The 25,246-nt window shown below is 40.6% G+C and overlaps 1 protein-coding gene across 11 annotated transcripts in view; it reads right to left on the bottom strand.

Moving 5' to 3' along the window:
- The window catches only part of LRRC8B (leucine rich repeat containing 8 VRAC subunit B), a 70,005-nt gene that overhangs the window by 15,707 nt on the left and 29,052 nt on the right, over positions 1-25,246 (bottom strand). For all 11 annotated transcript variants that reach the window (XR_008380120.1, XR_008380118.1, XR_008380117.1 and 8 more), the window contains 2 exons: positions 14,202-14,255; positions 1,961-2,060 (listed from right to left, as the gene is read on the bottom strand). The gene's annotated coding sequence lies outside the window, so the exon portion shown is untranslated. The remainder of the gene's footprint in view (positions 1-1,960; positions 2,061-14,201; positions 14,256-25,246) is intronic.

Raw genomic sequence — 25,246 nt, 5'->3', positions numbered from 1 at the left:
ATCGTGGCAGCCTGACGGCTGGCTCAGTCCCCACAAGGAGCCTCTCTAGAGCAAGCTCTGCTTTATACCCTTATCCCTTCGGCTTAGCGGGCTCTACGCAGTGAAAACAAACTGTCCATGAATACATCATCTCCTTTCCTCCAAGCTCTCACTATGTAATTCAAGTACATGAGTATTTTAAAAAGTAGGGTATTTAAAGTTGTAAAAAAAAAAACTATTAGAATACTCTCTACTGTGGGGGCTCCCTCTCAGGTTTAATGCTGTGATGCAAAGTACTTAAAGGATAAATGACTAAGGCATGTTCTAGTATTAAATTATTTTTTGCCTTTAAAAGCAAGATGATTTGGTATTTTCATATCAAAAAGTATTCAGAAAGCCTCCCTGAAAATTTCTCTTTTAGCTTTATATTGATCAATTATTTGAAAATAATTGTCTATACAATTATTTGTACAGACTGTCTATACAACACCAAAAAAAAAAAAAAAAAAAGAAAAGAAAAGGATATATGGATTGTAATAATATCTGGTAAGAAAAGGAAAATAGAATCATGGTAGCATGATCACCCTTCACTGGTTGTCCAGCTCTAACCTGTGCCCAAAGGCTTCTCCCAGACATTCCTGAGTCTCAAGTCTTACCTCTATCCTGGGCCTGAGTTTCTCTCTGAACACACTAGCACTGGTAGCACCCCCAAGGAAGCCTGCTTTGCTCTCATTAGTCCTCATTCTGGAGACTGGAATCTTGCCTTGAACCCCAGAATCCCATTAAAGATGCCCTGCTCCCCGCTAGTAAGTATCTTCTCTTTTGCTGGCCATCCTCAGAATATTCCTGGCCATCTGACCCTGAACCCTACAGCTTCATGCTCTCCCACCTCTTAAGGTACAATCCCACAATCCCTGATTTTATCAATAATTGCTGGACTGGAGCAACATGCTGCCTGCATCCTCTTTGGGCATCAAGTCCTTTTACATAGACACAACTTCCTCTAGGAGTTGAGACTTGATTATAACTCTCCAGAACTTCTCTCTTCTACGTTAATTTAGTGGGTCTATTTCTAACTCTCAGTCTTCTCATCCTGCCTCACATAACTGTCAAGACAAGGCAGAAACCAAAAGGAGATTACATGAGAGGAATACTCCTGGACTTACACCCAAAAATAAACATGATGGGAGAGGGGATGGCAGAAAACACTGCTGGATTAAAGAGCATGTGGAAAACACCTAGAGATTTCAGCTGATGTGTATGCATACTTTCAGCTAATCATATGACAGCAATTGTGCCAAAATATTAAAACCTTTGGGCATATTAATAAATGAACCCAGATAATGGGGCAACAGTCTTGTGCCTGCCTGGTGAGATCACAACTGGAACCCAATGCTCAGTGATAGGTTAAAGATGAAATGGGCACCAAAATAATTAGGAGCTACTATCTACCACCATTTGCCATGGAGGAACGTAGGTAACGGAAGATAGGCAGCTGAGAGAAAAGATGACCAGGTAAAGCTGAGAACTGATCTTTATATTTTTGTGCAACTGTCTCATGGATGAAAGAATAAATGCATTTGTTCCAGAGGCAGAACTAGGTGGGTGGAAGTTGTAGAAAGTCATATTTTGACTCTAGTAGAACATCATCCATCTGACTGCCCTGTGAATCAGTTCATTTGCCTGAGCAGGGTCAGATGAATGACCACACATCAGGGATGTTGGCAAAGAATTTCCTGTAATGGATAAAGACAGTGAACCAGACACTCTGGATAGGTTCTTTCAGTTTTAAGTTCAGGATTTTACATGTTCTTCTAAAGATCCCAAGAGCCAAATTCACTTAAGATAGGCAACTGAAATTGCGTAAGAATGAAAACATCAATAGCTCTAATAATAAGGGTATGTGACACTGAATATTTATTCAACAAAAAAATAAAAGTTAACTTGACCACAATAATGTACTTTAAATATTTATACTTACTACAGTGAAAAAATGAATCAAATTAATCAGCTAGCTTCAGTCGGGAGGTCTACAACTTTTGAAATTTCTTAGAAACACCATCTCTGAGTTCGTCTTCATTCTGTGAGAAAGCATACGTATCCTGAAATGGCTAGAGTCATTCAAACAAACACAAACATGGGAGCTACTGTCTTCAGAGACTCTCTCCAGCATAGGACATGAGAAGGCAAACACGTTTTCACAGGGTAGTTTCGTTTTTCGCCCTGGGCCACATTCTGGCAAAGCTGTATCTACAGGACCTCATTTGCATTCATCAAACCATATTCATGCCCTGAACTCTCCTCCGATTATGGAGATGTTTCTACGGAAATTCAGATACAACATATTTTAAAATTCTGTATCTAAGACACTTTGATGAACACTTAGCTTTTTCCAAGTAATCTACATATGTTAATTTCTCTCACTCATCCTTATACACAGTTGTTCTTATTTGCATTTTTCAGATGGCTTGTCAAACCATGTGTTTTCTGCACCCTTATTTAAAAACACACGTCTATCCAAATAACAACACTCAGTGCTCCTAAAATTTAGCCTACCAATTTACTAGAAAAAGTCACAAGTGAATATAGTTTTTCAGTCACAGCTCAGAAATATGACTTACATTCCCTGAAATTATGTTATCATTAAAGACAGCTAGCCTTTATAATAGATCTTATTATTTTTTATTTTGTAGGTTGATAAAAGCCATTCTTATTTATTATAAATAAGATAATCATATAATTATCATATATATAATTTATGATAGCTTAATTATATACACATTGTTAAGTTTGAACTGTGAGAAAATTTTGAAATGCCAGATTTGTTTACAAATTTATTTATTTATTTTTTGAGACAGAGTCTATGTCGCCCTCAGTAGAGTACCATGGTGTCACAGCTCACATCAACCTCTAACTCTTGGGCTTAAGCGATACTCTTGCCTCAGCCTCCCAAGTAGCTGGGACTACAGGCGCCCGTCACAACGCCCAGCTATTTTTTGTTGCAGTTGTCATTGTTGTTTAGCAGGCCAGGGCTGGATTCGAACCAGCCAGCCTCGGTGTACGAGCTTGGCGCCATAACCACTGTGCTACGGGTGCCAAGCCTGTTTACAAATTTAATGTGAAACTTATATTTTTTAGTGCCTATGGAACTTCAAAAAAATTGCTGGGAAGGGTTTTATATTTTCCCTGAAGATACAGTCCATTTATTAATTTATTAAGTACTTGAAATCCAGCTAAAACCTGACCTCAAACTATATTTATTTTTAGTAATAACCTTATGACCCTTGTCATTTCAAATATCAGAAAGCTGGGCCATCCTGACATTTACTTTGGGTTTGCCACGTCATGTGAAAAGCCTACTTTATAATTAATCATCTTTCAGTATCAAATAGCCTTTCAGGTTAGAAAGCTCAGTTGGTATATATTATGTAACACACTAGCTGTGCACTAATTCATAATTATATGGCACCACTGGAGTGTGCGTTTCTCATTCATAAACCTTTATAAAAGGGTTATAGCATGTAATGCGTGACTGCATTTACGTAACAGTAAATATAATACTAAGCACATTGAAGATATCTGATGTATGAAACATTTTACATCTTCTTCTATAGCACTGCATCTGTAACACGCCAGAAAGTAATTTATTACATAATTCCAATGCTACTGAGCCCTCATGCTCTTCTTTACTTTTTCTATTTTTTTTACTTTTTGAGACAGAATCTTGTTTTGTAACCCTGGCTGGAGTTCAGTGGCATCATCATAGCTCACTGCAACTTTAAACTCCTGGGCTCAAGTGATCTTCCTGCCTCAGCCTTCCAGGTAGTTGGGACTGAGGTGCACTTCACCACATCAGGCTAAGTTTTCTGTTTTTTGTAGAAACAGGGTCTTGCTGTAGCTCAGGCTGGTCGAGAACTCCTGACCTCAATGGATCCTCTTGCCTCGGCTTCCCAGAGTGCTGGAATTACAGATGTAAGGCACCATGCCTGGCGTAATCCTTCTGACACATAGTTTCCCTTGAGTTTGTGGCCCACAACCCCTGGGCTGCAGACCAGTACTGTCCATGGCCTGTTAGGAGCAGGGCCGCTCAGCATCACTGCCTGAGCTCTGCCTTCTGTCCCATCCTCCCCCACACCTCCACCCACGTCCGTGGAAAAATTAGCTTTCATGAAACTGATGCCCGGTGCTAAAAAGGTTGGGGACCACTGCCCTGAATATTACAAATACATTTTCTACTTTATTATTAATAATCGCATGTTTTTTCTACTTTCAAAGCATGTTTCACTTTTATTAATTTGTTTTATACTTACAATAAGCCATTGAGACAAATGGAATTCTTCTTCACATTTTATAAACATGGAGAATCAGGCAGGCCCAAAGAATTTATATTGCCCAACGTGACAAAACTGGCAAGAAGACAAGTTACAGCTGGAACCTAGGTGTTCAGACCCAAACCCCTGACTCATGCACACCACACTCCACGGCCCCAGTCGATCCAATTAACCATGTCACAGTCTCAAAATCTGAAGAAAAAGTTACTTAGCTTTCTCCCCCAGTTCACCCAATATCTGACTTCTTACTGGGCTCTATCATAATTTTGTGAATAGGATGCATATGTTGTTTTCGGCCATGTTTCACTTACATACTATATAATTTACTTTCTCAGCTGAACATTTTTCTACAAATATTTTCTACTGACATATCTAAGCCTTAATATTTAAATATATAACATCTGTGTATGAGGAGACATGAAGGGGCTGGGCATGGTGGCTCATGCCTGTAATCCTAGCACTCTAGGAGGCCAAGGTGGGTGGACTGCCCAGAGTGGGACCCCGTCTCTAAAAATAGCCAGGTCTCTAAAAATAGTGGGCGCTGTGGCGGGTGCCTGTCGTCCCAGCTACTCGTGAGGCTGAGGCAAGAGAATCGCTTGAGCCTGAGAGTTGGAGGTTGCTGTGAGCTCTGATGCCACAGCACTCTACTGAGGGCAACAAAGTGAGACTCTGTCTCAAAAAAAAAGAAAAAAAAGTACACGGAAAGCGAGAGGTTCAGGAATAGAGTTCCAGCCAGCGTCTGCAAGGAGAGGCGGCCAGCCCAGGGAGTAAGTATAGACTTTATTTTAAAGGAGCAGAGTGGAACCTGACCAGAAGCCAGCCCCTCCCCGCAAATAGTTTCAAAGGACTTTTAGCAGTGTAGTTGGAATGGGGGAGAGGGGAGCAGAAGGGTCCTATCTCCAGGTGACAGCCAGGACCCGGGTGGGAGATTCTGATGTTTCCCAGGAATACAGGCCTTGAAGCATTCCAAGAGGGTGGGCAGCGCTTGTTGTGACCATGCCATTTGGTCTCTGACCTGCCTTTTAGCACCAGCTGTCCTTCTAGGATGGCTATGCTCTTGTCAGGGTCACCGGGACGTACAGGAATGTGGGAAGGAGGTTGCTGTAATCATGCAATTTGATTTCTGGCCCGCTTTCTTGTGCTACTTGTCTCCCAAATAGCTGCACTTTTGTCAGGTTTGTAAGGATTTCTTCCCCACAAAAATTCTCAAGCATTGGGTGGCGCCTATGGCTCAAAGGAGTATGGCACAGGCCCCATATACCGGAGGTGGTGGGTTCAATCCCAGCCCCAGACAAAAACTGCAAAACAAAAAACAAAAAACAACTCAAGCATTTCTATATATTAAATTATGCTACTTTTTCTTTCTTTTTTTTTTTTTTTGGTAGAGAGAGAGTCTCACTGTACCACCCTTGGGTAGAGTGCCATGACGTCACACGGCTCACAGCAACCTCTAACTCTGGGCTTAGGGGATTCTTTTGCCTCAGCCTCCTGAGTAGCTGGGACTACAGGCGTCCGCCACAACGCCCGGCTATTTTTTTTTGTTGTTGCAGTTTTGGCCGGGGCTGGGTTTGAACCCACCACCCTTGGCATATGGGGCCGGCGCCCTACTCAATGAGCCACAGGCGCTGCCCCGAAATTATGTTACTTTTTCTAACTGAAGCATTTCACTAAAGAGTCTGATCATAGTTATCCTTTGTCATTACACCATTAAATACTGTTTGTATGTCAGGAAATTTTTTCCAGACCATATAGAGAAATATATATATATATATTTCTTTTCTTTCTTTTTTTTTTTTTTTTTGTAGAGACAGAGTTTCACTTTATCACCCTGGGTAGAGTGCTGTAGCATCACAGCTCACAGCAATCTCCAACTCCTGGGCTTAGGTGATCCTCTTGCCTCAGCCTCCTGAGTAGCTGGGACTACAGGTGCCCGCCACAATGTCTGGCTATTTTTTTTTTGTTGCAGTTTGGCCAGGGCTGGGTTTGAACCTGCCACCCTCAGTATATGGGACCGGCACCCTACCCGCTGAGCCACAAGTGCTGCCTTTCCAGACCATATTTTAGCAAACAGTGAGAAAACTCAAATGCGTTCTCTATTTCTAATATACAACAAATGTACTAAATCAGCTCAAAGAAACAATGCTAAGACCAATGATCTATGGCACTAATCATATTCCTTTAGCTTTTAAACTTCATTAAAAAGTCATAAAAATTTTTTAAAAAGTCATAAAAACTTTTAAAAACACATGAATTCACTTGATGTTCTCATTCCAAAGTCTCTAAGGCTATAACATCAACACTCAAAGTTAGGCATTTTTATTTTTATTATTTATTTATTTTTTTGAGACAGAGTCTCATTTTGTCACCCTTGGTAGAGTGAGTGCCATGGCGTCATAAGCTCACAGCAACCTTAAACTCTTGGGCTCAAATGATTCTCTTGCCTCGGCCTCCCAAGTAGCTGAGACTACAGGCGCCCGCCACAATGCCCGGCTATTTCTTTGAGATGAGGTCTCACTCTGGCTCTGGCTGGTCTTGTAGCTCAGGCAATCCACTGGCCTAGGCCTCCCAAGTGCCGGGATTGTAGGCGTGAGCCACCATACCCGGCAAGTTTCGGCATTTTTACTTCTTATTTTACTTTTAAAACATTTCCTTTTATATAAAAATTAAAAAAAAAAAAAAGCATTTCCAAAATAACCAGTGAAAAAATAAACAAATGATGATCAGATGTTATTTAGAGTCATTATATGGTGAGAACTGGATGCTACTTGAAAGAACTGTCTCTGAGCCTAGGCAGGGAATAGAGCCAAACAATTCAAAACAGCAGTTCTCTAAGCTCCTCTCACTGAAAACTGATTGAGAAATCACCTTACATTCCTCTACATTGCTTAGTGCTAGCTACTTCCCATCAAGATGTTTCTGGAGTCTAATATATTACCTAACTGAAATTTAAATTCATCTCTTTGAGTTCTCTAGGAAGCAACACATTAGTGCCTTTAATAAATTTGCCTTTTTCTTTATAATAAACAACCCCTTTAACCACTCCTCAGAGATCTGATGACAAGCATTTAATATTTCTCGAGTACTTAAATAATCACCAGCAGTACCACTTGATATACCAGTTTCATTACCTATGTTCCCTACCATTTCCTTCAGTACTTGACAGCGCAGTATTTTCAAATAAACATAATTTCCAAACTTAGTTGTAGTTTTGGGACCCAGGAACATTAATGTCCTTAAAAATTACAAGGGCTTATTAAGACACAAAGGGATAGGTCTCACCTCAGAGTTTCTGATTCATTAGGTCTGAGGCAGGTCTCCAGAATGTGCATTTCAGACAAAATCCTAGTTCATGTTGATGCTGCCATTGGTCCAGTGACCTCTTTCAGAGAATCACAAATCTAAGATAGTGATTCTCAATCTTGGCTTCACATTAATACCTCCTGGGGCACTTTTAAAAGTAGTCTAGGTGAGGCCAGATTGCCCCCCACCCACCCTCAGCTCACCCCAGGAGAACACACCCAAGATAGACTGGCAACAAAATATCTCAGAGAAGTACCTGCTGCCTTCTTGGAAGCTGCCCTAGGTATCCAGGATGCTCCCTCCCCTCTCCAGACTACAAAGTAACAACTGCCTCTCCCACTTGAACCCTTCCTAGATTCAGGCACCTGAGGCCAGAGAATTGCAAGCCATGGAGAGATGGAGATTTGCAAATGGATTAGGCAAAAAGGGGGCCAGGTGAAAGGCTATTTTGATTATAAGTGAAAAATAATAAGGGAAAATTTTACAATATGCTTGAAAAGAAAACAAAGACTACAACAGCCATTGTATGTTAAAACTCATCTTCACCTAGGATGAACATCCAGGAGCAAGAGCCATGGAGAAGCAGGAGTCAAATGAGTCAGATTTTGATCCTGTGCTATTACAGTATCCTACAGCTTCTAGCACAGGTACACATAAATATTTACACAATAACTAAATGTACAAAGATGCAAAAGGCAGGAAAAATAATCCAGCCATTCAGATGTTTAGGCAGGGTGTATTCAAGGTGACAGGGAGTTTCCCAGGCAGAGGTAAGAACTCAGAAGCATATAGATGAAAAAGATTTTCACTAACTATTCTGCTTCATTTCAAACTTTGAAGGCTTAAAAAAAATAAGATTTTGCTGGGCATGGTGGCTTATGCCTAAAATCCTAGTACTATGGGGCTGCTTAGGCCAGGCCAGTAGATTGCTTGAGCTAGGGAGTTTGAGACCAGTGTGAGCAAGAGTGAGACCCTGTCTCCAAACAAAATAAAACAAAACAAAAACAAAAACAAACAAAAAAACAGGTGTGGTGGTAGGCATCTGTAGTCCCAGCTACTGGGGAGGCTGAGGCAAGAGGATCATTTGAGCCCAAAAGTTTGAGATTGCCGCGAGTATGATGCCACGGCACCCTACCCAAGGGTGACAAAGTGAGACTCAGTCTCGAAATAAATAAGGTTTTATTTCTCAAGATTCTGTGGGAAGTTCTTTTACTCATGGTGTTTGCTTGGCATAAAAATGACTAGAAGGTCAAAAATGTCCTCCTTCCTTAGGCTGGTAGTTGGCACTACCTGCTAGTTGGTACCTGCTTTGTGTGAGACTCCCATGTGGTTCTTTGGAAGTCCCCACTTAGCATTTGCCTATGGCTCCTTGCAAGTCCCCACCTGGCATGGTGGCTGGCTTCTAAGATGGTGCATTCTAAACACAGACGTGAAAGCTGCAGATCTTTAAAGGCACAGCCCTTGAAGTAACACGGTGCCATGTCCACCAAAATCTATTGGTCAAAGGAGTCATGGAGTCAGCCCAGATTCGAGAGGAGAGGAAGCAAACTCCATCTCTCAGTGGGAGAAGTGGCAAAGACCTTGTAGCCTTGCTTTCTCCTCCACAGTCTACTCTCTGGCCACAAATGATTGTATTGCTCCCATAGGCAAAATGCTCCCAAGTCACCCAAAAGTTTCATCTCACTATGGCATCAAATTTATGCTTAAATCCAGGACTTTGTCATCTAAATCCAGTCCAAGATGCTATGGGACAACACTCTTGAAAGTCTTAGAACCTCTTCCACCTAACAGAGGATCCAGGAGGCACCACCTTACATGGTTTTGAAGTTTTAACAGTAGGTCTGACAGCTGTGCTTTGCCTTTTATTATCACCTGAGACGGAGTTTCACTGGCAGTGGTGCTCTGGATCTGATCTCTGGACCTGAGGCTGTTTCTTTGAGTACCTTTTGCTATGAAGAGAAGCTGGAGATGAGAAACAATTTTACTTACGACCCTAGAAAATTCTAGATTGGCTCAAAGCCTGGTTAAAATCTGAAGTTTCTTCTTCTTTTTTTGAGACAGAGTCTCAAGCTATTGCCTGGGGTAGAGTGCTGTGACATCACAGTTCACAGCAACCTCCAACTCCTGGCCTTAAGCAATTCTCTTGCCTCAGCCTCCCAAGTAGGTGGGACAACAGGCGCCTGCCACAACACCCGGAAATTTTTTGGTTGTAGTTGTCATTGTTTGGCAGGCCCGGGCCAGATTCGAACCCATCAGCTCCAGTGTATTTAGCTGGCATCTTAGCCACTTGAGCTACAGGAGCTGAGCCAAGTTTCCTCTTTAATTCATCTCTTTTTTGCAATACTTTTTAAAGTGATTAAAAAAAGGAGTCAGTTGGGTGTTTCCCATATTCTGCTTGAAAACCTCTAAGCTAGAACCAAAAGTTCACTAGGCTTTTTCCCTGTTTCATGTTACTGCAGGTGACATAGTCTTGCTGATGTTTCTGTCAATATAACATGGTGATTAATGGTAATTAATGGTAATTCTATAATACACCCTGTAGTAGCGGTAGTATTCTTATTGCCCTTAGGACTCCACTGTCACCTGACTCCAAAGCCAATGCCATACTTCTTGCTACAGCAGCACATCACTTTTGGGTAGCAATATTTCTTTTGTCCTTCAGTCTGCATAACAAAGCACACCAAAACTTAGTGGCTAAAATAACAATTCGTGATTTCTCACGATTCTGTGGAATGATGAGGCAGTTCACATGCTGTCAGCTGGAATGTTGGAATGGTTAGACGGTCCAATGTGCCTCAATCACAGGGCTGGGCCCTGGTCTGGCTGCTGGCGGAGAGCCTAGCTTGGGCTGTTGACCAAGGCCTTGCCAGTCCTCCGCATGGCTGATTAGGCTTCCTCACAGCACGGGGCTAAGGTCTGAGAAGGAATGTTTCCAGCCCACAAAAGCAGAAGCTACAAATCTCTTTAGGCTCTGCCTTGAAAATTACCCTAAAACATTTCTGCCCCATTCTGTTGATCAAAGAAGTGACAGAGAGCACCAGAATCAAAAGTAGGGGAAATGGACTCCACCTGTTGATGGGGAGAGCTGCTCTAAGTACTAGCGGGCATCTTCCATCCACCACAGGAAATCACAAGCTTTGAGGTGGTGGATACTGCCACATAGAAATGAATTATTTGAAAGAAAGAATTGAGTGAAGAACAACATTTCTGTCCCCTTGATAAAATACCAGATGAGGAAGGATTGTTAGATGAGGAAGAATAAAGAGAATAAAGAAGCCTGGTTATGAGGTAAAGGCATTGTACTTCTAGAGCACAGAAATCAGAGTTACCAGAAACTGACATCATATTCAAATAACCTGGGGAAACCAAAGGAGACTACAGACATGCAGTTAATTACCATTCCAAAGCTTCTTGTCCAAAGCTACAGAGTAATAATTGGTCTGTGAAACGATCGTAAATAATACTCTAAATATTAGGAAGTCACCTTAATCATCAGAAGCCCCAAGAGAAAGTTACTGAATAAATAAAATCGAATAAATAGTTATAAATATTAAATAAAGTTAGTGAGTGAATTAAAACCTTTGGAACACCTCTAGAAGTCCTAATTAAATCTGAGTTATTGTGAACTTTGAGGAACATGCTTCACTTTTCCTTGTTTCTGGCAGCCATAGAATGTATCATACATTTAACACAGAATGGGAATCATCCCTTTAGGAAAGGATCTCTGAATTCTTTGTTGTTTTAGTAAGTTACCATATTGATTTAAAGTTACCATATTGATTTTTGACTATTATTGATTTAAAATTTAAAAAGTTATAGCCTCAGTATTGTAATATTAACTCTAGAACATAAGCCACCAGTGGCTACGGGGTGTCCAATCTTTTTTCTTTTCTGCTGCACACTGGAAGAGGAGTTGTCTTGGGTCACACATTAAATACATGAGCACTGAAAGCTCATGAGCAAGAAAAAAGGCCTATGCATCATTTTCATGATGTGTGATGCCACAGCTAAGCTAAAGAGTCCTCAAATAATCTGCATGTGTCTGTGGGCTGCAGATTGACCACCCCTGCGGCTAGACAATTATTAGAAGGTGTAAACAGAAGGCAACCTCAAATTTCCCTTCATCAACTTTGACTGTTTGTAAAAGTACTTTCCTGAGCACACCCATCCCCACAACAGTAAGCAAGCCAGAATAAAGTCTGTAGAGCCCAACCTGGTCCCTGTGTAGTCCCTCGTCAATCATACACTGTCACTTTTCAAACGACAGGCAGTGTCATCACTCCATTTTTATTTTTTTCCAGACGGTTTCACTTTGTCACCTTGGGTAGAGTGCCGTAGTGTCATAGCTCACAGCAACCTCAAACTCATGGGCTCAAGTGATTTTGAGCCTCAGCTTCCCGAGTAGCTGGGACTACAGGTGACCACCACAACTCCTGGCTATTTCTAGAGATGGGGTCTCGCTCTGGCTTAGGCTGGTCTTGAATTCATGAGCTCCAGCAATCCACCCATCTCAGCCTCCCACAGTGCTAGGTGCCAGGTGTGAGCCCCTGCACCCAGCACTCTGTTTACAGGAGACTTACCTTTCACACGAGCAGAATCATGTGAATGACTTAATCCACAAAGACACCACAGAAATCGAAGCCCACTCTTTAGTTTGTAAGTAAGGAGACTAAAAATCAGATGAGTTTAAGTGGCTTCTCTAGGTTCGTAAGGTAATAGAACACGGGCTTATGAGCAAGGGTCCAGATATAAAAACAATTGGAAAGGTGGTAGCATTGATTCTGATTCTTATAATAATAAGCCTTCTTAATAAAATAAAGTTGCAAATACAATCAAGAACATCTCTACAATTTTTTTAAACAATAAATTAAAATGAGAGAGATATTTTAGTTCTAGGATAGACAAATCAATGTGCTCCAGAAATAGTTTAAAAATATGAGAATGATGCTAACCGTAATCTTTTCTCAAAAGTTAACATTTATATACATTCAATATGGAGGCTAGGCACGACCAAGGCACACCAAGGAAATATAAATAAATCAACTCTACAAACACAAAATGATCAGAAATGCTATGAAGAATATAAAGTCAGGAAAAGCCTCCAAGAGGGACCACCATTAACATGGGCATCAAAAAGAGCCAGCAATGGGCGGAGCGTTACAGACGAACAACAAAGCTCAGAGCTGTGAGGGGCAGATAGGAGGCCACTCTGGCTGGAATACCAATAGCCCAGGACAGCAAAAGAGTGACAAAGGGCCTGCAGCCAAACATTTGGATAATGTGTCGTTCAGAGTGACAGAAAAGTCACTAAAAGGTCAACAACTAAAAGTCACTAAAAGATCAACAACTAAAAGTAGATTATAAAAGCCTTACCACAAAAAATAAGTGAGGTGACAGTTATGTTTTTAGATTTAAGCATTCCACATTGTATATCAAGTCATCACATGGTACCCCATAAATGTAGTTATGACTTAATAAAAAAATAAATTAAAAAAGATCACAAGTAAATGAGAGGCAATATCTGTTATCAGCTTTTAAAAAATCTACATTCAGCTCAGTGAATCAGCATGGAAACGTGAATATACCCCAAAAGTCAAAGGATCTTCACCTTCATCCTTAAAAAAAAAAAAAAAAAGCTGTCGGAATGTAGTAGGTGACAGACGCTTGTCTTCACCCTGATTGACCTGGGCTATGTGATCAGAGCTGGGTGACACTTTTAAGACAGATGCTGTATTCACAACACTAGGGAGTTGTGCTACATAAGACATTATTCATTGTGTCAAAAACAAAAGCACTGTCATAGAGCTAATGCAGGATTAATCTTCCATAATTATGCAAGAAGAATGATGTTTACAGCAAGCAGCAGAGTATAAGACTTGTTTATTTCTAACTTGTCTATTCAAGGAAAGCGTGTGACCATCTCTCACTTAGCAAACCAATTCTAAGCATTACAAATGCTACCCTTAAACAAAAAATCAGGAAAATATAGACATAAATGCTAGTCTCTGGTGGCCATTTATCATATTCCTTAGATCTTTAATGTTTAAAAAATGATAAATATGGGCTCAGCGCCTGTGGCTCAAGTGGCTAAGGCACCAGCCATAAACACCTGAGCTGGCGGGTTCGAATCCAACCTGGGCCCACCAAACAACAATCATGGCTGCAACCAAAAAATAGCCAGGCATTGTGGTGGGCACATATAGTCCCAGCTGCTTGGGAGGCGAAGCAGGAGAATTGCTTGAGCTCAGGAGTTGGAGGTTGCTGTGAGCTTGATGCTACGGCACTTTACCCAGGGCGACAGCTTGAGGCTGTGTCTCAAAACAAAACAAAACAAATATGATGCCCCCATACTTTCCTACATATGAACCCCATAGGGATAGGAGGATGACATTTTTACTACAATATGTATACACAGATTTAATCTTCTGTTAATTAACTGGTTTTAAAACTTCAAAAAGATTTTACTCAAAACATCTGTAAAATAAAAAATATTTAACTCAAAATCACACATAATAAGTATTCAGTATTTATTTGCCCCAAGTTACCAACATGCCATTACCACACGCTCATAGTTCAGGACGTTAACCTTACCCTGTGAGTGCTGGTCAACTGGAAACTCGTAATTAGTCTTGATCTGAAAAATTCCTAAAGAGAAATCATAGACATACTGTTATATTTTACATATCACAGGATTGCAAGATAATTTATCCACTTATGTGGTTCTAAAATTTCCAATACAGTAATTTAATGAAAAATACAAAAGATAATTGTTTTAAAAAGTGATTATTAAGAGATCACCTCCTGACCTTTCACAAAAGGTATTATCTATTAACACACATAAACCAGGGAGAGATAAAAATCACCAGCACAAATTACCCACTTCATCTGATCACAAAGGTAATTATAAGACACAAAATAGAAACACTAAATTTTTAATGGAGAATAAGATCAGCATTATGTCTGAGGCACCACAGATTTTATGAATAACAGATAGAAAAACAAATTGAAAATAGCTAAGCTTCTTAAATAACAGAAACATGGAAAAAAGACTTAATACTTGGGATAGTTTTCTCCATCCAATTTCTGTTCTCTTTATTGATCTGCTACTTCTATACAATTACGCCATTGTCGAATTCAGCGTAACAAAATCAAACCTGCTTTTGCCTGTTATCATTAATACATATGATCATGGGCTTTCTTGACGCTGTTATGATGTTTCCTTAAACGTCATTTTTGACAGAAGTAATAATTCATACATGGACATACCCTAGGTTACAAAATAATTCCCATACGGAATCTTAGATTTTCTTTTTTGATTGCTAATACTGTAAACATCTCTGTGTTCTTCACATGATATCTTTTGCATATATTTCCTAAATGAGGGTTTGGGGGTATAAAGCACAAACATTTTCGAGCCTTTGATATATAGTACCAAAGTATTTTCTCAAAACGGTACACTAATCTTCTTTCCTGTAAACAATACATGAGTCATACCTCACCAGATCTAGGAATCATCATTAAAAAAAAAACTTCACTAATTCCACACATGAAAAAAAATGATCTTATTGTTCCTTTATTTTTCACTTCTTTGAGTTGGGCTGAACATTTTCCAGCATGCTTATTAACAAGTTTCATTCCTCTTTTCTATTTAACATTTCTCTAAACTAGAGGAGTATTTACTGAGATGATATAAATGTAGAACACCATGACAGCTCTCTCATAATGACAATTTGTCATCTCAGGGTGCAGCCACTGCAGTCGTGTGAAAAGTAACACAATGTTGCTGAGTTTCTTTATCCAGGCTAGAACCAAATCATTCAAACTTATTTTAGAAACCGTAGCAAAAGTCATTACCTTTCTACCTCCTCAGCAGAAGTACCAAATTCAAAGGAGTTAAATGTGAAAATACTAAATGGCAATGCTTCTTAGAATAGAATAAAGAGTCCATCTCAGGCAGGGTAAAAAGAGGACAGAGACCGTCCCAGCAATTCTGACAGCCCAGCTGCTGAGGCAGGAGGCTGTGTTGGTGGCTCCCCAGCTTGCCATGCTAATGAGCATCGCACAACTAGGGGCACCCACCCCCTCAAAAACATTGGCTCTCCCAGTGGCAGGACACAAGACATGCATATTTTAACTTATGTAATCAATTCCAAGATAACCTTAAAAGAAAAAAAAAGGTATTCTGGACAAATTGGAGACAGCAAGCAAAACACCAAGACTCCCCCCTTCACCTTGCCCAAGTGACTAAGGATTAGGGACTAATAAAGCAAGTAGCTTTCTGCTAAAACAATAAAAGGCCCCAGTGCTTTGACTTCGGAAGTGGACAGGTCTGGACGCTCTTATTTCCTTCTGGTCCACACAGACAGCACATTTGACAACACAAACTTCTTTGGAGGAGAGCAAACAACTACTATTACAATTTTGGAATTCGAGAATGGTTTTCCATTTGGGTGCACTTGTCTTTAGTGATTAGTAGATTGGTAAATAAAATCTTAAGAGCAAGAGGTGAAGACTCGTTGGTCCAAAGATGTGTATTAGGTTAAAGGCATAGTCACGGACTTGACTTTGCAGTTAGGGCAGGAATCACTGTGGCATCATGGTCATCCACCTCACCTTAGGCAAATGTAAAAGTTTAAGGCGTTAGGTTATATAAAATTAAAGATGCCCATGTCATCAATTTGAAAAGTTCAAAACTATGAATAACAGATGGATTCAAAAGAGGGTCATTCAATTTCATCATCTGTCTCACTCTGATCATGTGGAATCACCTCCCAGAGCTCCCTTAATGGCCACCTTTGTCTATGTTCCTAGAACACATTTACTAATATTTCCCTTATGCTGTTTTATATGTGGGTTAAATTACTGCTCCAAATTCCTGGGGTACTAGGACAGTATCTTAATTATCTGTGCTCCAGGATCTCTAGAGTTCTCTCTTCAGGACTAGATTAAGCTCTTGGATATTACCACAGCTGCCACATATTGATTCATCAGTGGAGTGTTTAAAAGGCCTCTGAAAATGTAACTAGATTAAACAAAAACAGTATCTTCCAGAGCTATTCTCTGCGTGGTTAGGAAAGATCAGGAGCCTGGCAGCTACCTCCTCCTGGAGCTGAGATTCTGGGAACTGGCAAGAGGAGGACATACAGGGCTCTTTTGCCACTTTCCCCCATACAGTGCTTGGCTTCTCCTCTTAAAGAATAACAGTCTGAAGTGGCACCGAACCTGCAGTCTGCCCAGAGCCCAGAGCCCAGAGTAGCAAGTGCTGCTCCCACCTAAGGCTTCCCCACATCTCATTGTTGCCTCTGTCTGTACCGTGAATATTTAGGAAATCACTGTTGAGTGAACAAATGATACCAGATCAGGTTTCACCACCCAGATAGGAACCAGGGTCCAGAGGAGGAGGCCCCCTTGAAAGGATCTATAAATAAATGGAGGGGGGGCACACACATTGTGGGTCTGGAAGGGTGACAAAGCAAACAGCAGGGACGGAGCCTCAGGCATTTCTATCACCCCAGGGCTGGGACAGAGATTCCGAAGCAAGCAGAGTCTAAGCCTTCACCCTTTAAGAAGAAAGAAGAAAATTTTATGCTTGCTAACTTACCCACCAAACATGACACCTCCCAAATCTGAATGGAGAAGTGCTGTCAAATTCAGCATGACTGGCCTCATCATCATGACTGTGAGTCACCTTAGATCAGTGATGGACCACTGGGTAAATGCCACAGCATTCCAAAATGACCTTAATAGCTTATCAAATTATGATTTCACAATCATTCTTTTATACAAGTTAACCTTAGTATATATAATACAACAAAATGGAATTATGGACCAATGGAATTACCAAGTCATCCCCTGAGGGGTGCATCGTGCTGTTAGGGTCTACTCGTCCTGTCTGCTTCCCCAAAACCATGAACTCTGGAGGCCGCTCGTGTCTGTACAGCCTGGCATGTATTAGGTGCTTCATAAATATTATAATTCCACAATCCTGTGAGCTATGACTGAGCTGACAACATTGCATGTCTTCAAATAGTTTTAGTCTCCTAAAAACAGTAATTTCTGACAGTGACCACTGTAAAAAAATATTACATCTACTAGAATATTCTTAACCCAATGACAACAAATTGTCGTGCACTGCAAATCAGCCTACTGTTCAGCTGATTTCTGATCCCAAAATACAAAGGCTTAAGGTCCAAACAAGTAGTTGCTCCTTTGTGCTTCTTTAGAATTTAGAGAAAAGTGATAGTTCTAATATACTTCCATCAAACTGTGCCACAAAAATCTGGTTTCATGCCTTTGTGCTTCAGCTTTGGAACTCTTAAAAGAGTGGAGTGTGCAGGATAAGACCTCACGCTCAACGGAGTGATTACCTGTTGAATGGAAAGGGGTGGGGGGAGACAGAATGGAGAAGGCTGACATTTTCTGGGCACTTAGTGAGGTAGGCATTATTATTATCTCAAAGGTGAGAAGTGGAAGATCAGACAAACTAAGAAACTCCATGAACCTCACACATGAAGTCAGCACTCCACCAGCTCTGACTAAGAGCCATCTGCTCCACGGCCTCCCCGAAGAGCTATATAAAAAGGAGTTGTATATAGAATGTGACATCGCTCTCCTTTTCTTCAAAGCTACAATCTATCTTTTAGAAAAACTAAGAAAGACAATGTAAAAAGGAGATGTGCACTGTTTTCCTACCTCATTACTCAGTATCCTATCTAGGGAAACAATCAACAGTGCTTCCTCTACCCACACCACCTATTAAATAATTAAGATTGACATGATAAGGGCGGCACCTGTGGCTCAAGGAGTAGGGCGCCGCTCCCATATGCCAGAGGTGGCGGGTTCAAACCCAGCCCCCGCCAAAAAAAAAAAAAAAGAATATAGGTAAGATTGACATGATAGCTAGGCAGAGGGCAAGATGCATCCTGCTTGCCCTACCTCTCATAGACAACATTAACCCACCAATGGAACAACAAGATGAATAACCCAGGTTTAAATGTGTATTTAAATGATCGTTTTACATAGATTTTCTTCCTGATATATCTAGTAAAATGTAGTTAAAAATAAGTCAATACTATTAATATATCACCTATAAATGACTCTGTTTTTGAATGACTTAATAAAAAGTATTGTGTGCCTTCAATGTGTTACTTTGTTAAAACTGATTTTTACCTTAAAACTCTGATGGAAATTTGAGAGCCTTGAATGTAAGGTAGCAGAATGGTCAAGATTGAGTTCTACCATCTGCTGCTTGATCTTAGATAAATATCAAATTTCTCATCTGTAAAACAGAGATAATGGCCTCTACCTAATAGAGCTGTTTTAGGAAATACGGTAACTATAAATCAAAAGCTTAGTACAGCACCAGATACAAAGTAAGCACTCAAAAATGGTAATTCATTAACAGAGTAGTAGTTTTATCTAAAATTAATCCTTTAAGGCAGTGGTTTTCAACCTGTGGGTCATGACCCCTTTTTAACAATGAAAATACATTGCAGCATTAGGAAGGTTGAGAACCACTGCTTTAAAGGTTGGCTTTAAAGTCTGAGCCTATGAACAGAGACCAGATTTATATTAGGGGGTTTGGTTTTCTATCTAAGTTAATGATCTTTTTTTTTTTTTTTTTTTTTGTAGAGACAGAGTCTCACTGTACCGCCCTCGGGTAGAGTGCCATGGTGTCACATGGCTCACAGCAACCTCTAACTCTTGGGCTTACTCGATTCTCTTGCCTCAGCCTCCCGAGCAGCTGGGACTACAGGCGCCCGCCACAACGCCCGGCTAAGTTAATGATCTTAATGTCAGATTTTGCGATCTATCACATGACTCCAGGTGCAAGAGTGTTATGAAATATAAATGTTAATGTTCCTCAATCATTTACTATGTGGTCCACAAGAAGACAGTATTGTGAAGTCAAAACAATACACCGTGATGCAACAGCTTAAAAAAGTTAACCCACGTAAGGGGTTGACTGCATTTTCTGATGCAGTGGCTGTCATCTCAGTCAAGAGTGGTGTTGCACACAAGTCAGATATGACCAATGCCACCCAAGCAAAGGGCAGGACAGACAGGACCACAGATTCTGTGATGGTCGAATCGTTAATCACTTGAGAACAGCTAGAAGGGGAAGACAGGGCACTTCACAGTGTGCTGTGAGAGGATCCTAGGTGGGCCACAAAAATTCTTAAAGACCATGAATTATATTATTTATGAAAGAAGTTCAAAGCAAAGTATATATTGTCTTTTACTCTCTTTTTTATCAACATAATTTGAGTGTGGTTCAAGTATGCCATGAGATAAAATAGGTCAAGAAACACTGGGCCTGTGGCTCCCCATGGGCACTCACTCAGCCTCACAGGCCAGGCGTGGCCGCTTCCCGTATCATCGGGCGGCCTGCGGCATGGGTGTTGATACAGTTTGCTGCACTTCTCTGAGGGCAAGGAACTTTAAAGCCTCTAGCTCTGTTCAAGCTACACATAGATTTGATGTCTCTGCTCGCAGACGTTGCCTCTACTTCTTCATGAACAGCAGTCACTGCAACGGTGGTCAGTCCTGGCACAGAAAGGTGCTGCGTGTGCTGGTCTGTGCCCTGTAAAGGTTTGGAGATGCTACGGGTGAGCGCAACTGTCTAACTGTTATTTAGTTATTTTTACACAATTTGTTTCCCCTGCCCCCAAAGCCCTACTTGCTGGCCAAGGACAGTGCATCCCCACTTTTCCCACTGGCGAGAGTGAGAGGCAGGGGCTTGATTTCCCACGGCCACAGTCTCAGGCCTGCACCCACGACAGCAGCAGCTCACATCACTCACCCAGTCCATGCCGCCATCTCCTCAGTCACTGGCCTAGGAGTTGATATTTTGGTAAAAGAAATACCAAATGCACTTTGGAAATCATCAAAGCAGCAGATAAATGGGAAGAGGGGAACTCCCCATAAAGAAAGCTAATTGTTTTGCTGGTAAAGGGATTTGGAAAGAGGATGCTTTTGGCCTTGGGATGTTATCTTACATTGAAAGAAAACAACCCAGGAAGTGAGCTTTATTTATACCACTATGGTTCTAGGGCAACAAAACAGCAAGTGTCACAAGGACACTGACATTCCATAACATTATACGACAAAGTCAAAGGCACTTTTTTAAAAGGCCCAGAAGCCCAGGGGTCCAGGTAGAAATATATGGCCCAAAGGGCGGGCGCAGTAGCTCACGCCTGTAATCCTAACACTTTGGGAGGCCTAGGTGGGTGGATTGCTTGAGCTCAAGAGTTGGAGACCAGCCTGTGCAACCAAGAGACCCTGTCTCTACTAAAAATAGAAAAACTAGCTGGGTGTAGTCCCAGCTTCTTGGGAGGCTGAGGCAAAAGGATTGCTCAAGCCCAAGAGTTTGAGGTTGTGAGCTGTGATGCTACAGCACTCTACAGAGGGTGACAGAATAAGACTAGGTAAAAATGAGAGAGAGAGAGAGAAAGACAGAAAGGGAGAAAGAAGTGGCCCAAGAACAGAATGTCAGTAATCATTTTTACTACTGGGAATTTCAGTGTGAATTGGGAATTTGGAAAAAGAAAAAGACAGCACCCACAGCATGGCTCACAGTGCCACAGAGGTGCAGCCACACCTGCCTGCTCAACCCAGAGAAGGCTTTTAAAACATGCCAGTTAATCAGCACTGCTTATCTATTCCTACTTTCCCTGTACAATATAGGAAATAAAGCATTGCACAAAAGGTTTAGGAGAGAAACAGGTCCGTTTCGAAACAGCAAACTCCATGCACTTATATTTTGGGGAAATGTCCATTTTTACCTTGGTATTAAATCAATGCTTCATATTTGCAACTTGGTTACTGGCTTCCAGTGGTTAAAATCACTGGTAGCTGCTACTTGGTCCTGAGCTGGAGCAGAAAACCGCCTGAGTTACATTCAGAGTAAATACATAGTGAAAGGTCTTTTTTTTCTGATATCACTTTCTCCAATGCCAAATGAGTATCCTACAATTCAAGCCTATTCTGACACTAACCACCTGGAGTAAGCATCAAACTGGCAAGGTTTAAGGGCTGGTTCCCCAAGACTACCCTCGCTACACAGGCCAGGTGCAAGGCCTGGGTCTCTAAGCTACCTGCACTTCTGTCTGGCTCGACTATGAATGTAGTTCCCACAACCCCTTCCTCAAGTTTGGTAATTCATCAGAATAACTCACAGAACTCAGGAAAATGCTTTACTTACTATTACTGGCTTATTACAAAAACACAACTCAGGAACAGTCAAATGGGAGCAATGTACAAGGAGGTATTCAGGGACAGGAGGAGGACTCGTCCAACACTTTGAGGTGTTCACCAACTTAGGAGCTACTTGAACCCTGTTGTATAAGGGTTTTTTATGGAAGTTTGATGACACAGGCATCATGGATCAAATCACTGGCTATTACTGTTCAGAAATCTCTAAGCTCCTCCCTCCTTCTCTAGAGGTGAGACTGAAAGTTTCACCACTCGAATCCCAAGGCTGATTCTTCTGGTGACCAGCCCCCCTCCTGGAGCTATCTCTGGGCTCACAACATTTCATCTCTTTGCACAAACTCTGAGAAGGTTGAGGGGCTCACTATGATAACAAAGGACATTCCTATCATGAAATTCCAAGGGTTTTAGGAGCTCTGTGTACCACAAACTGGGGCAAAGATCAAATTCATTCTTCTTAGTTATACTACAGATAGTATGTTGCAGCACAACTATCTCGTGGGAGGGCTAATTTTTATTCCAAATGGCTATAATATGAAACAGTGCCAAGTAGTTCCCTTAGAAGATCAAGCTCAACTTCAGGGCTCAAATAAGACAGTCATTTAAGTCAGAGATGCCCTGAATCAATGACTCATAAAAGTGACCTCCTAAGGGGTGCCTTGCTGACACCCTGACCAAGTCACTTCACAACATGCTCCTGTTCCCACCCACAGATGGCTATTTGATTAAAGGTTTCTTTCTCTCTCATTTTAAACCATAAGCTCTCTGAGGTCTGATCTACGTGTATTGGATTCATTATTGTATCCAAGGGCCAGCATCCAGAAGCTGCTATTGGATATTAATTGAAACAAAGAGTTAAAATTAGACATCTTTGCTTGGAGCAAAAACTGAAAAACTTGTAATTTTCATACCATCTTGCCTTCAATTTACCAAATTCCATGTATTGTGCCAAGGTCCCTGAATTCTTTAGCAGACACTGAAGAATCAATTTGGGCCTGATCAGCAAGGAGCAATTTAGCTCAGTTTTGGCATTAAGAGTCAATTGGGGCAGCTCTGGGAACTGAAGTGATAGAATAAGGTGCAGAACCCATAAATAACTACCTGTGGGGATCAGGTAGAGTCCCCACACTCCAGGGAACAGATGCTTTCTGCAGTTTAGGTTGGCTTCAGCTTCAGAACTCGGCAGGATGCAGCAGCTTTACTTAGAGTCAGCAAAGGCGAGAAAACCATGTATTCTCTGGGAATTTTAGAATTTTAATAGTTTTCTATGAGACAGAAGACACATATTCTCCATCTAGAAGTTTAACACATGACTTCTAGGGTGGGGCTTCGTTATACCTCAGTGACAAATTCAGCTGTATGACACACGTGGAGTCCAGTCAGTGACCAAAATTTCTCCTTGGTATACAGCAGATGAGGCTATGGTTATTTCTTAGCAACCAAACTTGAAAGGTGAAAAGATTGCACCAAGAAGGCTAATGGTGTGGGGGTTTTCCTACTTCTTTTTCTTTTATTCACACACAAGAAATAATATTTTCCTGTTTATATTTGACAACACCATCTGTTTTTATTGCAGTCTTATCCATTCAAGGTAAATAACTTAGTCACTAAACAGAGGGTGACATGAAGAGGGCCCGATATGTAACAACGGACACTCCTATCCTGAAATTCACTTGCATTATGGCCAGACATGGGTCACCAAGAGAAGACCTCTGAGGACTCGAACTGCATGTTCTCTGATACTAAGGTGTACCCCCAAACCAGGGTGAAACTACCACTGGGTACAAAGCACTGTTCCAGATGACAGAGGCAATGGAAAGGTGTGGAACCCAGATCTGCACCTCAACAGGTGTATGCTTTGATTAAAAAGGCACTTCTGTAACAAAGGTCAAACAAATGGATTATACAATTACATCTTGAGGCAATATATGCTAAAGGATCAATAGTCACTGCACAGAAGTTATGTGTTGGAACAAGAAAGATGCATAAGATTTGTGTAAATGGGGGTAAAAGAATAAGGGGTAGAAGAAAGGGGGTTAATAACAGGGCACGTAATATTTTATGTGAAGGAATGAAATAACAAAGAAGGTAGGAGGAAGCCATGGTGAACACGGTCAATTTAAGAAGTTAGTGAAGAGACACATGGACGGAGTGGAATGTTTCAGACAAAAATGACGGGAGAGGACAGTGGAAAATAGACTCGAATTAAGGGCTACATAAAATTTCAAGTGTCATGCTAAGGACTGTTCAAGACATAACTCAGGCCCAGAACATAATAGCTACCGAAAGAAACGATTGCTTTGGAGGTAAAAATATCACTTTTTGAATTAACAGTTAAATATTTTTATGAGCAGAAAGGAATTTAGGCTTAATATAAGTGGTAGAAAGTCTCTGATGGTATCTGAGCATGGGAATAATGAAAAATATACTTAAGGCCATATTACATATTAGGGAAATTAATTTAAAAGCACCAGAAAAAATTCACTGGAGAGAATTTGCGACCGAGAGCAATTTTATCTTAGGGTATGAACTTCAAAATTAAGATTCCAAGTAGAAAAATAGTTATGCTTTAAAAAAATTAAACTTTCAAATTAGCCAGTCAAATGATGTAACTGGACAAAGCAATTAGATTTTGAGGAAGCAGGCTTTTCCTAAACATCTTAACTAACATTTTCAAAAGAGAAATAAATTTGATTAGCGATTTTTAAGACTAGATGGTATTTGAGTACCTTGGTGGAATTAAATTCTTTATAGTCAAAAATTCCACTTTTAGAATTAGTCAATATTTTGTATAATTCCGTAAGATACAAGAATAGTCATTTAAAACATACCACAAAAGGTTGCCAGAGATATCACTAGCCATGTTAAACACCCTGTAAAGGAAACCATCAACTGAAGAATATACTGGGCTCTTAATTAATCCGTGGAAGGATCATTAGGTGTTATGAAACTCACCATAGCACCAAATGCATTACTATGCAATCAAACCTGTTTATAATTAAATTACAGTTACTCTAATTACGGAGCAATATTTCATTTGTTACACAATTGGTACCTAATCAAACAGTTCTGTAGAAGAGATGATTTCACCACAAAGTTACCACCAAGTCACTTATTTTCAGTGCCAAAGTTTTGTTTTAATTGATTTGTAAGTTTAGGTGTCAGAAATTTTATTTCTATAAAAATTACTACATCAACTAATCCGAAATCAAATCCAAATTCTTTTATCCATTATGAAACAAAGTCTTCTCTCCTAAACACTTCATTTATGTATTTCCCAGCCACAGGCTGATGCAGACCAACCAGGAAGTGAAACCGAATATGATCACATTGTGAAAGCTGAGTAAGATGAAAGAATACATTTGGAATTGGCTGAAGCACTATTAAAATTTCATTTAAAAATCCATTCCCTTGAAGACATCAAT

This window comes from Nycticebus coucang, chromosome 5, assembly GCF_027406575.1.
Source record: "Nycticebus coucang isolate mNycCou1 chromosome 5, mNycCou1.pri, whole genome shotgun sequence".
NCBI lineage: Eukaryota > Metazoa > Chordata > Mammalia > Primates > Lorisidae > Nycticebus > Nycticebus coucang.
This window is presented reverse-complemented; position numbering and strand designations above follow the sequence as displayed.